Below are 17,208 nucleotides of genomic sequence, written 5' to 3'. Positions count from 1 at the left end.
TCGAGTGTGTTTTAGCTATGTCAGTAGTCTTCCTGTCAACTCTATGGTCCCAGACCCTGTTAAAGTCACCGGCTAAAAGGACTCTACCTTGTTTGACCTGATCTAGTGTGTGCAGAATGCGCTTTAAACATTTCGGCTGATGAGTATTGGGCAGATAGACAAAGGCCAACGTGTAGATTACATGATTCAATTTACAAATCAGAATGACATATCTTGCTTGGGGATCCCTAATGACTTGTATTAATTTGAAGGCAAGGTGCTTATGAAGTAAGATCGCTACTCCTCTTGCTTTCTTGGTAAAGGGGGCAAATTCAATTTGAGTATAGGATTTAGAGGTAATTTTGAAGGGTTCATTGACTAACCAGTGCGTTTCCTGAAGGAAGACAATGTCAGGGTTATGAAACTTCAGAGATAAACTGCGCTTGTGGGGGAAGTTGAGGCCTCTAACATTATGGGTAAGGATGCGAACAGTTGACATATTTAAAAATTGGCGTGCTAGTGGAATCAAAGTGATATATGCTATTTATTTAACAGGGACAGGTAAAAGTGAAGGATTATCGGGTAAGGGTAGGTAGGGTAGGTTAGACACTAGTAAAGTGTCTGAAGATGTGGTGGAAATAATCCACCTCAAAAAAGCCCTAGTATGGGCCTCTAAGTGGGGGGGAGAACACTGTGATAAAGAACAAGGGTAGTACAGGCCGATAACATCAGCCCCGCTCTGTAAAATTTAAACATGTGAGCATTACGAGCAGACAGTAGACCTCAAAAAAAAGAAATTCACAGTAATAGAAAGAACATTTCAGTATGTGTATATCTAAACATTTGTAGGTGTGAATAGGGTAAAAGTCCAAGAAAGATCATCGCTTATTTATTGGTGTGTATAGGCTTACAAGTGAGGTAGTAAAACGATCCCATGGGGCATGGGCTTCATCCTGGAAAATCAAGAAACTTCCCCAAGCGATCCACCAATGTCCGAGGGCTGATGCATCTTAGGGCATTTTACTCTTTGGCCTTCTGCAGACCATTCTGGTGCAGAGGTACGCAATTTAGGATGGGGAGGCACTTGTATAGGCAGAGGATCATGTAGTAATCCCCAAGAGGTTAGGAGGGAAATTCCCTGGGAGAGAGTGGTGGCCACAGATGTTTGGTTATCCTTGGTAATAATAAGTGGGGTAGCCCCATCGGTATTTAATGTTGGTTTTACGAAGAATGGAAGTGACAGGCTGGATCTGCCGACGTTGCTGAAGAGTATGGGCCGAGAGGTCTGGGAGGAGCTGAACATCCCTGAATCTTTCGCTGAGGGTTGGCTTCTTGAAGGAGGCTTGCATTAACCTGTCCTTGTATTGGAAGCTGTGGAAACACACTATGACATCTCTCGGCTTATCCAAGGCCACCAACCTAGAATGGAGGGCCGTATGACCTCGCTCCATTGTGCTCATTAGGCCCTCTGGGGAACCCACCAGCTCCTGGAAAAGAGCCTGTAGATACTCATGAAGATCTCCTTGCGAAACAGACTCTGGAATGCTCCTCAACCTTATATTGTTGCGTCTGGACCTATCCTCAACATCCGCCAACTTGAATTCCAATTGTGAGATTTGGTCAGCCAGATTTTCTGAGTACAAAAGTAGGTTAGATTGGTCCACAGCAATATCATCCTGTTTGCGTTCCAACGCATCCACCCTTTCTCCAATTTCAGAAATCTCCTTCTTGAGCTCGGCAGAACTGCACTGTATCTCCTGAGTTACGGATCTAGTCTGCATAGCCAGCATTTTTTTCAGTGTGGATTCTGTAATAAAGTGTTGTGATGAAGTATTAGAGATCATGCTAGATTGGGACTCCTCATCCTGAGAGTCAGGATCACTTAGCTCCCCATGGGCCTCCATGGTTGGTTCTTTAGCTGACTGCGTAAAGTGGTCATACACTGTCCTCTTGGACTTAGATGTAGACTTAGGGTGCTTTCTAGCAGAATGAGGCATTTTAAGGGCCACCGATCCCCAATAGAAGCAGTCTCAAGGGGGACTGTAGCTCTGTAACAGGGCACAAAATACACACCACTGAGGAGAAAGGGGGTTAGCTCAAATAAAACAGTTACACATCAGGCATTACACATATACCTTTAGAGCGGGGCCAGATGGCATCTTTCAACTGGAGCTACTTCATTTGACGCTCAGCAACCAACACAGTAAGCCTATAATAGTCAGCTATGCAAATAGGAGATATACTATGCTGTTAAGGAATAAAGGGTTAAGTAAGTGAATGTTTTGGTATTCCAGGTATTACCCATATATGTTTTAGAGCGGGGCTGGTCAGTATATCTCAGGGAGGGCTACATCATATTATCTATTGTCTGCTGTTCTCCAGCCAAAGGCACCGAGACCTAAGTAGCTTAGTGGTTGAGCTGATACGGTGCTGGGAAAAAATTATGCTGCCAAGGACTCAGTCCTCCCGTCACCTAACAGCACGCAAATGCCACCACTAAGTAAGGGCCTAAAGTCCCCCTCTTGACTCGGGGTAAAGGGATACGGCCCGAAGGAAGGGGAAAAGGATGGGGGAGGTGACCAGCTCAGACTAGCAGAGCTGGAAAGGGAGAGTCTCGAGGGGGTCTCACAAATCACAGTGCACAATATGAAGTTTCAGCATGTAACACAATGTAAACTAACGTGCAGGCAAAAATTTAAAATTAAACAGTAAAATGACACTACACTTTGGGTTAAAGTCCCAAAAGTGCAGCAGTTATTGGAGTATGGAGGTAGCTACTGCTACTAATATTGAGTCCATGACAACCTGTGTAGAAATTGTCTCTAGCAGTTCCTTGGGGAGGAACTAATACTATTGATGAGATGTGGGTGAACACTTTAATAGTCCCCTCCAGGTGCAAGTTCCTCACAGGTATGACTATGGGTGCTTGCTCAAGAGAGGGGGAAAGTTCCCAGGCAGGGCCAATAGGGTAAGGGCCAAGGGGTAGACTTTCCTGCAGTGGCCAGATGAATTTATACTTTAATCTCCAAGCATGACAAGTGCAGATTATAAAATGGCAGGTTTAAGGGGCACCTCTTATGTATAGGGAGGTATCATATACTGCCTCAAAGCCTCACCGAGCTCCATGGAAGGATAGTTGAGTACTTAGGATATGGAAAGCTGTAAACCAGTCACAAAGAGCCTTATTACGTGTAGCAGTCTTATGGTTGTCAGTAGCCTGGCTTATAAGAGGTGTATGTAAGACACGAGAGGGCAGGCTGGGATGCTAAATTACTGTAGAACTGCAATATAACTTTTAGATATGGCTCAAGGAGAGCTACTATGCAGAGTGTGGAGGGTGGGCCCAGGGTTTATGGACAATAGGCCTCTAAGTGATAAACAATACAGATAGTGTGTAAAAAGTATTTCTCACCAGGAGCTCCTGCTCCACAGCACCTGCGACCTAGATCTTGTCACCAAGCTCTGAACCTCTCCCATCCGAAGCTTGACATGCAGCGGGAGGGTCTCGCAAGGCCAAATCTGGATCAGATGGGTAGCCTCCCTTAGTTCGTTTACGGAGCAGGCCCCAAACCTTGACAGTGGCTTCAGTTTTTTTTTTTTTACCTCCAGAGCCCCTAAAGGCTTCAAGGCCTCTCGCTGCGTTCTCCGATTTCAGCTGCTCCGGAGCAGATCCCCGACCCTCTAGAGCCTGGTGTGCAGTTGTTTTGTGAGCTTAGTAGCTCCTATGCGGTCTATGGCGTGGAGACACCTACTAAACGTAGGAAGATAAACTATATAGTCTCTACAAAAGTTGAAGTGCACAGTGTGGGTCTCTCTAGTTGTGCCAAGGGTACAGCACAATGTCCAGTATAGCTTAAATACAGCTTTTTAGGTGATTTAGGACTGGAGCTCTGTGTCTGCACATCCTCTCTGTTTGGCAGTTAGCTCCGCCCCCGGCGAACATCTTTTTTTTTTTTGCAATGTTAGGTTTTTTTATTTTTTCGTAGTGTTAGGATTTTTTAATATTGTAATTTAGGTTTTTTTATTTTTATATTATTTTATTTTTTTAAAATATTAATGTTAGGTAATTTATACAGGGAGTGCAGAATTATTAGACAAATGAGTATTTTGACCACATCATCCTCTTTATGCATGTTGTCTTACTCCAAGCTGTATAGGCTCGAAAGCCTACTACCAATTAAGCATATTAGGTGATGTGCATCTCTGTAATGAGAAGGGGTGTGGTCTAATGACATCAACACCCTATATCAGGTGTGCATAATTATTAGGCAACTTCCTTTCCTTTGGCAAAATGGGTCAAAAGAAGGACTTGACAGGCTCAGAAAAGTCAAAAATAATGAGATATCTTGCAGAGGGGTGCACCACTCTTAAAATTGCAAAGCTTCTGAAGCGTGATCATCGAACAATCAAGCGTTTCATTCAAAATAGTCAACAGGGTCGCAAGAAGCGTGTGGAAAAACCAAGGCGCAAAATAACTGCCCATGAACTGAGAAAAGTCAAGCGTGCAGCTGCGAAGATGCCACTTGCCACCAGTTTGGCCATATTTCAGAGCTGCAACATCACTGGAGTGCCCAAAAGCACAAGGTGTGCAATACTCAAAGACATGGCCAAGGTAAGAAAGGCTGAAAGACGACCACCACTCAACAAGACACACAAGCTGAAACGTCAAGACTAGGCCAAGAAATATCTCAAGACTGATTTTTCTAAGGTTTTATGGACTGATGAAATGAGAGTGAGTCTTGATGGGCCAGATGGATGGGCCCGTGGCTGGATTGGTAAAGGGCAGAGAGCTCCAGTCCGACTCAGACGCCAGCAAGGTGGAGGTGGAGTACTGGTTTGGGCTGGTATCATCAAAGATGAGCTTGTGGGGCCTTTTCGGGTTGAGGATGGAGTCAAGCTCAACTCCCAGTCCTACTGCCAGTTTCTGGAAGACACCTTCTTCAAGCAGTGGTACAGGAAGAAGTCTGCATCCTTCAAGAAAAACATGATTTTCATGCAGGACAATGCTCCATCACACGCGTCCAAGTACTCCACAGCGTGGCTGGCAAGAAAGGGTATAAAAGAAGAAAATCTAATGACATGGCATCCTTGTTCACCTGATCTGAACCCCATTGAGAACCTGTGGTCCATCATCAAATGTGAGATTTACAAGGAGGGAAAACAGTACACCTCTCTGAACAGTGTCTGGGAGGCTGTGGTTGCTGCTGCACGCAATGTTGATGGTGAACAGATCAAAACACTGACAGAATCCATGGATGGCAGGCTTTTGAGTGTCCTTGCAAAGAAAGGTGGCTATATTGGTCACTGATTTGTTTTTGTTTTGTTTTTGAATGTCAGAAATGTATATTTGTGAATGTTGAGATGTTATATTGGTTTCACTGGTAAAAATAAATAATTGAAATGGGTATATATTTGTTTTTTGTTAAGTTGCCTAATAATTATGCACAGTAATAGTCACCTGCACACACAGATATCCCCCTAAAATAGCTAAAACTAAAAACAAACTAAAAACTACTTCCAAAAATATTCAGCTTTGATATTAATGAGTTTTTTGGGTTCATTGAGAACATGGTTGTTGTTCAATAATAAAATTAATCCTCAAAAATACAACTTGCCTAATAATTCTGCACTCCCTGTAGTTTAATCTTAGTTTTTTTTTTATTTCACAGGTAAGTTTTTATTTATTTGAAGGTAGTTATATTGTTAGTTTAATATAAAGTTAGGGGTTAATAGTTTAATTTAGTGTGTTGCAATGTGCGGGGACGGCGGTTTAGGGGTTAATAGGTTTATTATAGTAGTTGCGATGTGGGGGGCTGGTGGTTTAGGGGTTAATAGGTATAATTAGGTGTTAGCAATACGGGGGTGGCGGTTTAGGGGTTAATAATTTTATTTAGTGTTGGCGATATCGGGGGCGGCGGATTAGCGGTTAATAGTTTTATTTAGTGTCAGCGATGTTTGGGGGCAGCGGATTAGGGGTATTTAGACTAGGGGTTTATGTTAGGGTGTTAGGTTTTTACATAACCTTCTTGTCCCCATAGACATCAATGGGGATTGTGTTATAGCGATCGCCATTCTGCAACCGTAGGTGTTAGTTTTTTCTAACACTTTCTCTCCATTGATGGCTATGGGAGAAAACATGCACAAGCACGTTAAGTCAAGCCTCAGCTTTTGTGTGGTATGGAGCTTATCGCGCCATAAGACACACAAGCTGAAACGTCAAGACTGGGCCAAGAAATATCTCAAGACTGATTTTTCTAAGGTTTTATGGACTGATGAAATGAGAGTGAGTCTTGATGGGCCAGATGGATGGGCCCGTGGCTGGATTGGTAAAGGGCAGAGAGCTCCAGTCCGACTCAGATGCCAGCAAGGTGGAGGTGGAGTACTGGTTTGGGCTGGTATCATCAAAGATGAGCTTGTGGGGCCTTTTCGGGTTGAGGATGGAGTCAAGCTCAACTCCCAGTCCTACTGCCAGTTTCTGGAAGACACCTTCTTCAAGCAGAGGTACAGGAAGAAGTCTGCATCCTTCAAAAAAAACATGATTTTCATGCAGGACAATGCTCCATCACACGCGTCCAAGTACTCCACAGCGTGGCTGGCAAGAAAGGGTATAAAAGAAGAAAATCTAATGACATGGCCTTCTTGTTCACCTGATCTGAACCCCATTGAGAACCTGTGGTCCATCATCAAATGTGAGATTTACAAGGAGGGAAAACAGTACACCTCTCTGAACAGTGTCTGGGAGGCTGTGGTTGCTGCTACACGCAATGTTGATGGTGAACAGATCAAAACACTGACAGAATCCATGGATGGCAGGCTTTTGAGTGTCCTTGCAAAGAAAGGTGGCTATATTGGTCACTGATTTGTTTTTGTTTTGTTTTTGAATGTCAGAAATGTATATTTGTGAATGTTGAGATGTTATATTGGTTTCACTGGTAAAAATAAATAATTGAAATGGGTATATATTTGTTTTTTGTTAAGTTGCCTAATAATTATGCACAGTAATAGTCACCTGCACACACAGATATCCCCCTAAAATAGCTAAAACTAAAAACAAACTAAAAACTACTTCCAAAAATATTCAGCTTTGATATTAATGAGTTTTTTTGGTTCATTGAGAACATGGTTGTTGTTCAATAATAAAATGAATCCTCAAAAATACAACTTGCCTAATAATTCTGCACTCCCTGTAGTTTAATCTTAGTTTTTTTTTTTATTTCACAGGTAAGTTTTTATTTATTTGAAGGTAGTTATATTGTTAGTTTAATATAAAGTTAGGGGTTAATAGTTTAATTTAGTGTGTTGCAATGTGCGGAGACGGCGGTTTAGGGGTTAATAGGTTTATTATAGTAGTTGCGATGTGGGGGGCTGGTGGTTTAGGGGTTAATAGGTATAATTAGGTGTTAGCAATACGGGGGTGGCGGTTTAGGGGTTAATAATTTTATTTAGTGTTGGCGATATCGGGGGCGGCGGATTAGCGGTTAATAGTTTTATTTAGTGTCAGCGATGTTTGGGGGCAGCGGATTAGGGGTATTTAGACTAGGGGTTTATGTTAGGGTGTTAGGTTTTTACATAACCTTCTTGTCCCCATAGACATCAATGGGGATTGTGTTATAGCGATCGCCATTCTGCAACCGTAGGTGTTAGTTTTTTCTAAAACTTTCTCTCCATTGATGGCTATGGGGGAAAACATGCACAAGCACGTTAAGTCAAGCCTCAGCTTTTGTGTGGTATGGAGCTTATCGCGCCATATCGTACAACAAAATAAGGTTTGTCTGTAACTTGTAATGGCAGTGCTATGGAAAGTGCGATACCGCTCATTTATTTGCATTATTTAAGCACCAGGTTTAGCGCACAACTTGTAATCTTGGTGTTTATTATTATTATTATCAACATAAGGTATTTGTAGAGCGCCAACAGATTCTGCAGCGCTAATTGGTTAAAGCACCCCACGCAAGCTCAGGTGCTCTTCTGAGACTGTTCTGGAGTTGTATATAAAGCCAGTGAGTCTTATTATATTATAAAGAGAAAAGCAGAAATGATTAAACCCACAAAGGCAAAGTTTTTTAGTGTTAGGACCAGTTAATATTTGAACACCTTGTAAGTTAGTGACTAGATAAGCGGAATATGGCCATATTGTGTGACTAAGATACTAATTTTAATATAAAAGCATATGTGATTTTTTTAAGGTGATTTTTTCAGGATTTAAAAATGTTTTGTTTACTTACAAGTGGATGTGCACCAAACCCCCCTGTTTTATAGAGATCCAATAAAAAATAGCTAATTTATTGATGGTGGGTGTTCTAGGGTGTTTAACCCTTTCACCCAATCCAACCCATATATACGCCATGCGGTACATTGGCTATCGTACCGCACCACGTATATATACGTTGTTGCTTCAGGATGCTCCAGCACTCTCGGCTGCTAAATTACAGCCAAGATCTGGAGCTCCTGAAGCTTCAGGCATCTGCCGCATATAGAGCCAGAGCGAGATCAGTGCTCAGCCTCCATATGAGGGCAGATGCCTGATCGCTACAGACGGTGACACTGCTTGTTTCACCATCTGTAACGATCTTCTGCTGGAGCCAGCGGGAGTTATGGGTGGGAGGCGGGTGAACGGCCCAGCAGGGGAGGCAGCAGGGAGAGGGAGGGAGTGGGAGGGGCCCTACACTACGAAAATAAAAAAAGGGACAGGGATGGATGGGGCAGCTACACTACGGAAAAGGTGGTGTGGGGGATCCTAAACTAAAGAACACGGGTGGAGGGAGACTACGCTACAGAAAAGCAATTAAAATATATATATATATATATATATATATATATATATATATGTATTAAAAAAAACGTTTTTCAGGTACTGGCAGTCAGCTGCCAGTTGAAACAATGTAATGTGAAGCACAGCACTCACCGCACAGCACGGAACAGGCTTACCATGCCCAATATCAATATAGAAAAATACAAATGTTCCAGCTGGTGCAAAAAGACCTTTTTATTGTGCAATATTGGGATACAAAAAGCAACGTTTCAGGCCAACAATCAGCCCTTTCTCAAGCTTGACCATCAGTGTGTGAACAAACATTTAAAAAGCCATAACGGCGCCAAAAATTGTGGTTGCAACATAAACATTGTCGCCCTCTAGTGGATAATTATAATATCAAATATACTGAAACATCAAAAACAAACTATTATAAATAATTAAATGACTATATATATCGCCACCTAGTGATTAATCAATACAAAAATACAAAATCTTAGTTATTCATCTATAAATATATTAAATAAACAACAATTCATATGCATCATTGTGACAATAAATACTGTGCTTTAAACTTCTAAAAAATAATTCAAATAATACATTTAATTAAAATAACAATTTTAACTGCATATTAAAATGTGTGTCATTAGTTACATATAGACACCACAATTAATATTTGGTTAAAAAACATATATCAAATACATTAACCTACATAAGTCTACTAATGAATAAAAGATTCATATCTCACTTTATCTTATCAGTAGGCAATTTGATTTGAACATAGGTCAGTATTGGATATTCAAAAGTCAGCTGCAGTACCTAAGATGGCGGCAGTAGTTAGATCAGGGGAGGTTTAGAGAGCTGTTTGGGGGGATCAGGAAGGTGGGGGTAAGGGGGATCCTACACTGCAGAAAATCTAAATATATATATATATATATATATATATATATATATAATAAATTAAAAAAAGCCTTACATTTTCATACTGGCATACTGTCTGCCAGTACCTAAGATGGGGTGACCAGTGTGGGTGAGGGAGGGCAGAAAGCTGTTTGGGAGGGATCTGGGGTTGAGAAGTGTCAGATGGCAGGGTAATCTCTACACTAAAGCTAAAATTAACCTTTTAAGCTAATAAACCCCTTCACTGCTGGGAATAATAGAAGTTTGGTTTAATTAGCGGCCTTCTAATTACAAAAAAAGCAGTGGCAAAGCTATATATGTCTTCTATTCCTGAACAATGGGGATCCCAGAGAAACTTTTACAAACATTTGTGCCATGATTGCACAAGTAGTATGTAAATAATTGAGAAAATCCTAAGTTTGTGAAAAAGTACCATTTTTTTTTTTTATTTGATGGTATTTGGCGGTGAAATAGAGGCATGAAATATACCAAAATGGGCCGAGATAAATACCTTGGGTTGTCTACTTAAAAAATATATATAGATTTGATAGGTAAATAAAAAACAAGCAAAGCTCTTGTCAAGGTATCTGAGCATAAATAAATAATATATACATATATATTTATATTATTTGATAGATCTGTGGCTGTGTACATAAAATAATTCATTTAATTTCTAAAAACTTCAAATGGCACTGTGTGAAATTTAGCCCCACTGTTTTTGATTACACAGGATGAATCATAAAGGTCACTTCAAAGAAGGATAGATTGTGAGATAGATGACCCCATACAGTGAAAAGAGACGTAAATGTCTAAAACTTTTCATTTAAAGCCTAATGAGATGATCACAATTTCAAGGAAATGGAAGTTAGCATGATGGAGCCTCAAAAGTACATGCCCATATATGGGTTTCCTGCCCAAGGTGTAGCCGATCCGTGAGTGTGTTTGAAAATACAAACATATTCAAGGAATTGTAGCTTTTAACAACTACCTGTTAAATGATCCCCTGTGAGCTGTGTACACATCTTACAAAACCATATGTCCATGCTGTATTTGAATCCATAAATTCTAGACAATGAAAGTGGCCAGGCAGAGACATATAACATTCATATTTGCTGAGATTGAGAAATATTGCAAATAGATATATGAATGTTTAACATTCTAACAATTATCTCTTTCATTTCAGGCATCTAAGAAGTACACATATAATTGATATTTTAAATGATATTCTGTATATTGTATCCTCTCAAAGAGAGATATACAGATATGAAATATTAATCTGTATGGAATAATAATCCAATGTAGATATAATTGTGTGAGAACCACATATATCTATGTATGTGATGTTGAACAAATGGCTGAAGAAGGAAATTGAATCCAGGATGAGGATATTATGATTTTAAGTTATTTCATAAAAGATATGGTTTTAAATGCATTTTATATATTATAAGTGTAATAAATTCACGTGTGGTCTTAAAATATGATGGTACAGAACAAAAAGGGGTGGAGTTATATCACATGATTTAACCCCAAACATAGAGAGAGAAGGGGGGCTAACTCTTGCAAACTTGAGCTGGCTGTCTGTGTGCTAAACTGTGACTGATGAAAATTTGGCTGCGTTACATACAGTTGCAAAAGGCATAATAGCTACCTTTCTTTTCCACATGCAAAAACTCATTTTTGGTATTCTGATAAACAAAGAAGTTTTTGGGAGATTGAACTACAAATTGGTTAAAATTGGTGTTGTATGATTGTTCTAATTTTTAATATTTTAAACAAAGGTAATTGGTAAGACCATAGTCAAATTGTAGTTAATAGGTTTAAAGGGGCACTCAGTATTTTAAACTGTGTTCATAGTCCTGGATAGTGTTAAGCTTGCCTTTTATATGCTAAATATTAAAAACAAACATCCATTGTTGCTGTAGGTAGCAGATTTAAAGGAATAAATTGTATTTTAAAACTAGTATTTCATAGCCTGTGTATTGTTAAACAAATTTTTGATGCTAAGTAATTTAACCTGGCAAATTATATATATAACTGGTCTTAATTGTAAGTAACTAACGCCTAGATTTAGAGTTCTGCGGCCAAAGGGGTGCGTTAGCTACGCTGGCTTTTTTCTGGCCGCACCTTTTAAATACCGCTGGTATTTAGAGTTCACAGAATGGCTGCGTTAGGCTTCAAAAAAGGAGCGTAGAGCATATTTACCGCAACTTCAACTCTCGATACCAGCGGTGCTTACGGACGCGGCCAGCTTCAAAAACGTGCTTGTGCACGATTCCCCCATAGAAAACAATGGGGCTGTTTGAGCTAAAAAAAAAACTAACACCTGCAAAAAGGCTGCGTTCAGCACCTAACGCAGCCCCATTGTTTGCTATGGGGAAACACTTCCTACGTCTGCACCTAACACTCTAACATGTACCCCGAGTCTAAACACCCCTAACCTTACACTTATTAACCCCTATTCTGCCGCCCCCGCTATCGCTGACACCTGCATATTTTTTTTAACCCCTAATCTGCCGCTCCGTAAACCGCCGCTACTTACATTATCCCTATGTACCCCTAATCTGCTGCCCCTAACACCGCCGACCCCTATATTATACTTATTAACCCCTAATCTGCCCCCCACAACATCGCCTCCACCTGCCTACACTTATTAACCCCTAATCTGCCGAGCGGACCGCACCGCTATCATAATAAAGTTATTAACCCCTAATCCGCCTCACTGCCGCCTCAATAACCCTATAATAAATAGTATTAACCCCTAATCTGCCCTCCCTAACATCGCCGACACCAAACTTCAAACATTAACCCCTAATCTGCCGACTGGAGCTCACCGCTATTCTAATAAATGTATTAACCCCTAAAGCTAAGTCTAACCCTAACACTAACACCCCCCTAAGTTAAATATAATTTAAATCTAACGAAATAAATTAACTCTTATTAAATAAATTATTCCTATTTAAAGCTAAATACTTACCTGTAAAATAAATCCTAATATAGCTACAATATAAATTATAATTATATTATAGCTATTTTAGGATTTATATTTATTTTACAGGTAACTTTGTATTTATTTTAACCAGGTACAATAGCTATTAAATAGTTAAGAACTATTTAATAGCTAAAATAGTTAAAATAATTACAAAATTACCTGTAAAATAAATCCTAACCTAAGTTACAATTAAACCTAACACTACACTATCAATAAATTAATTAAATAAAATACCTACAATTACCTACAATTAAACCTAACACTACACTATCAATACATTAATTAAATACAATACCTACAAATAACTACAATTAAATAAACTAACTAAAGTACAAAAAATAAAAAAGAACTAAGTTACAAAAAATAAAAAAATATTTACAAACAAGAAAAATATTACAACAATTTTAAACTAATTACACCTACTCTAAGCCTCCTAATGAAATTACAAAGCCCCCCAAAATAAAAAAAATGCCCTACCCTATTCTAAATTACAAAAGTTCAAAGCTCTTTTACCTTACCAGCCCTGAACAGAGCCCTTTGCGGGGCATGCCCCAAAGAATTCAGCTCTTTTGCCTGTAAAAAAAACACATACAATACCCCCCCCAAACATTACAACCCACCACCCACATACCCCTAATCTAACCCAAACCCCCCTTAAATAAACCTAACACTAAGCCCCTGAAGATCTTCCTACCTTATCTTCACCATACCAGGTTCACCGATCGATCCAGAAGAGCTCCTCCTATGTCTTGATCCAAGCCCAAGCGGGGGGCTGAAGATGTCCATGATCCGGCTGAAGTCTTCATCCAAGCGGGAGCTGAAGAGGTCCATGATCCGGCTGAAGTCTTCTATCAACGGCATCTTCAATCTACTTTCTTCCGGATCCATGTTCATCCCGCCAACGCGGAACATCCATCTTCACCGACGACTTCCCGACGAATGACGGTGTAGTGTTAGCTTTAATTGTAACTAAGGTTAGGATTTATTTTACAGGTAATTTTGTAATTATTTTAACTATTTTAGCTATTAAATAGTTCTTAACTATTTAATAGCTATTGTACCTGGTTAAAATAAATACAAAGTTACCTGTAAAATAAATATAAATCCTAAAATAGCTATAATATAATTATAATTTATATTGTAGCTATATTAGGGTTTATTTTACAGGTAAGTATTTAGCTTTAAATAGGAATAATTTATTTAATAAGAGTTAATTTATTTCGTTAGATTTAAATTATATTTAATTTAGGGGGGTGTTAGGGTTAGGATTAGACTTAGCTTTAGGGGTTAATCCATTTATTACAATAGCGGCGAGATTCGGTCGGCAGATTAGGGGTTAATAATTTAAGTTAGGTGTCGGCGATGTTAGGGAGGGCAGATTAGGGGTTAATACTATTTATTATAGGGTTATTGAGGCGGGAGTGAGGCGGATTAGGGGTTAATAACTTTATCATAGTAGCGGTGAGATCCGCTCGGCAGATTAGGGGTTAATAAGTGTAGGCAGGTGGAGGCGACATTGAGGGGGGCAGATTAGGGGCTAATAAATATAATATAGGGGTCGGCGGTGTTAGGGGCAGCAGATTAGGGGTACATAAGGATAACGTAGGTGGTGGTCGGCAGATTAGGGGTTAATTATTGTAGGTAGCTGGTGGCGACGTTATGGGGGGCAGTTTAGGAGTTAATAAATATAATATAGGGGTCGGCGGTGTTAGGGGCAGCAGATTAGGGGTACATAAGTATAACGTAGGTGGCGGTCGGCAGATTAGGGGTTAAAAAATTTAATTGAGTGGCGGCAATGTGGGGGGACCTCGGTTTAGGGGTACATAGGTAGTTTATGGATGTTAGTGTACTTTAGAGCAGTGTTTTTCAACCAGTGTGCCGTGGCACACTAGTGTGCCATGAGAGATCCTCAGGTGTGCCACGGCAGACTGACAACAGTGTGACATATTTTTAAACTTTGCTTGTTTTTTACTCCCAGTGCAGGGGTAGTTTGTAGGAGGCATGGCATAACAGCACAATACATACAGTTTGTGTGTGTTTGTGTGTATGTGTATATATATATATATGCTGTATTAGGCTACAATGTGTGATTTTTTTTTTAAATTTTGGGATGGTGGTGTGCCACAGGATTTTTTAATGTAAAAAAGTGTGCCACGGCAAAAAAAAAGGTTAAAAATCACTGCTTTCGAGCACAGTAGTTAAGAGCTTTATAAACCGGCGTTAGCACAGAAAGCTCTTAACTACTGACTTTTTTCTGCGGCTGGAGTTTTGTCGTTAGATTTCTAACGCTCACTTCAGCCACGACTCTAAATACCGGAGTTAGAAAGATCCCATTGAAAAGATAGGATACGCAATTGACGTAAGGGGATCTGCGGTATGGAAAAGTCGCGGCTGAAAAGTGAGCGTTAGACCCTTTAATGACTGACTCCAAATACCAGAGGGCGGTAAAAACCAGCGTTAGGAGCCTCTAACGCTGGTTTCGACGGCTACCGCCCAACTCTAAATCTAGGCCTAAGAATTTATTTCAGCTTAAATAAATGGGCATTTAAAGTGACTGTTTACATTAAGAATATATGTACTTTTAGTGTCCTAATTAGAATTGCATTAGAATCAATTGTAGCTGATTGTACTGTTTGAATGTTAGTAGCTTATATCTTGGTCCCATTGTGGTATTTTAAATGCAACTCTGATTTGATAGACTATTGTGAATTAGGCTAGTTCTAAAGGTAAATTTTATGAGATTTGCATAGCATATTTTAATAGTTTTAAACGTGTATAGTATTGATTCATTTTCTTGTTCCTACAAATATATTTTAATGTGTCTATAAATATTAACTAATAAAATTAATTCAGGAATTTATATTAATTTTATGGTTTTTGGTATATGCATATTTTATTTGGATTTAGTTTTAAAGGATAATTATTAAATATATTGTGTTATAACCCGGCCATATACTGACACTCTATTTCTGTTTAAATGGAGTGATAGCAAAAATGCTAAAAATGCTCTGGTACTTTGGGCAAGTTTTTGTCTGGAAGACCCGGTAGTGAAAGGGTTAAAGGGACATTAAAAAAACATTTTTTTCCTCCGTGATTCAGATAGAGCATGTGATTTTAAACAACTCTCCAATTTATTTCTATTATCTCATTTGTTTTGTTCTTTTGATGTACTTTGTTGAAAAGGATACCTAGGACTCAGGAGCTGCTGATTGGTTGCTGCACATAAATGCCTTCTGCTTTTGGCTCACCCGATGCCTTAACTAGCTCACAGAAATGCATTGCTGCTTCTTTAGCAAAGGATACCAGAATGATGTAGATAAGATGATAGAATAAATTTATTATTTTTTCTATCATATTTTTTATTTTAATGGTTTCCTTTAAAAAGGCTTCTTTCCTACACATGTTAGACTGCTATCTAAAGGGTGTAGTTTTATTTAGCTTTAGTTAGTTTATTTAGAATTTTTGCTTTAAATATGTAATTGTAATACCATTATCCTGCACAAATTTGTTTTGTGAGGTGAGAAGCTAACTGCTGTGAGATATAATAAGAACTGATATCATCATTGGCTATTATGTCTATAGCCATTTTCCAGCAGTTTTTTTCAGTAAGGTATTAGTTTACCAAATGATTTTTATTAATCTAGCCGTTTGACAAATTTCTGTACTCAACACACTTCTGTGATGCAGGTGAAACATTTAGAAGCCAGCATATGTTGGTATGCTCCAATCACTGACCACTAGAATGGCACAGTGGTTATGGCAGATCATAGGTTTGACTTTGTGTTTTAAAAATATGGTAAAAGATAGGAAAATATTCTGTTTAAAATAAAATGTTCTAACAAAATACAGCATTTTGATTTGACACTACCTTGTCCCTTTAGAAGAGAATAATTAGGTCATGGGACCAACAAGAAGAAAGTTGGAGCTGTGAAGCTGACAAGTGGAATATGAAAAGCTGCTAGTGAAACTGACTATAAAAAAAAAAACATAACATAATTATTCAAACAAACAAATAAAAAAAATGCCAGAGGAAAAACAACTCTAACCCAGAGACCAAAAGGAGAGGGAGATAGATTACTGTTGTCTCTGGAAGAGCAGTAGATCACAAGCATTGTCCTCCGCCTCCTATTCTGCTGTTGCTGAATCCTCCTGTGATAATGAGAGTTCTAAAACTGTAACAGGTAAGTGTCAAATCTACTAGTATTCAAATCTCCACATAGGAAAAAACATATAAGAACTGCAGTTGTGATTTTGAGGAAAAGACTGGGTGATTCCATATTAAGGAATTTGAATTTATGTGAAAGTAAAGGATAATTAAAAGAGGGTACATTTCTTCAAGGAGGTACTGCTCACAGGTATAAGAATCGTATTTTGAGATGCAGCAAGAAAGAAAAGTTAATTTGATGTGATTGCTCATTTATGAATGAATGATCTGGCAAATATTGATGTTGCTGCTCTTCAGAAAGAAATAAAATTACCTGAAGTTACATCAATTATGACTAGGGACCACTTGGATTTGGTAGCTTTAAAGAATCATGGTTGTTAATAATTTACAAAGAACAGAGTAGGAAAGAAAGGGGGAGGAGTT

Source organism: Bombina bombina, chromosome 6, assembly GCF_027579735.1.
Source record: "Bombina bombina isolate aBomBom1 chromosome 6, aBomBom1.pri, whole genome shotgun sequence".
Taxonomy (NCBI): domain Eukaryota; kingdom Metazoa; phylum Chordata; class Amphibia; order Anura; family Bombinatoridae; genus Bombina; species Bombina bombina.
This window is presented reverse-complemented; position numbering follows the sequence as displayed.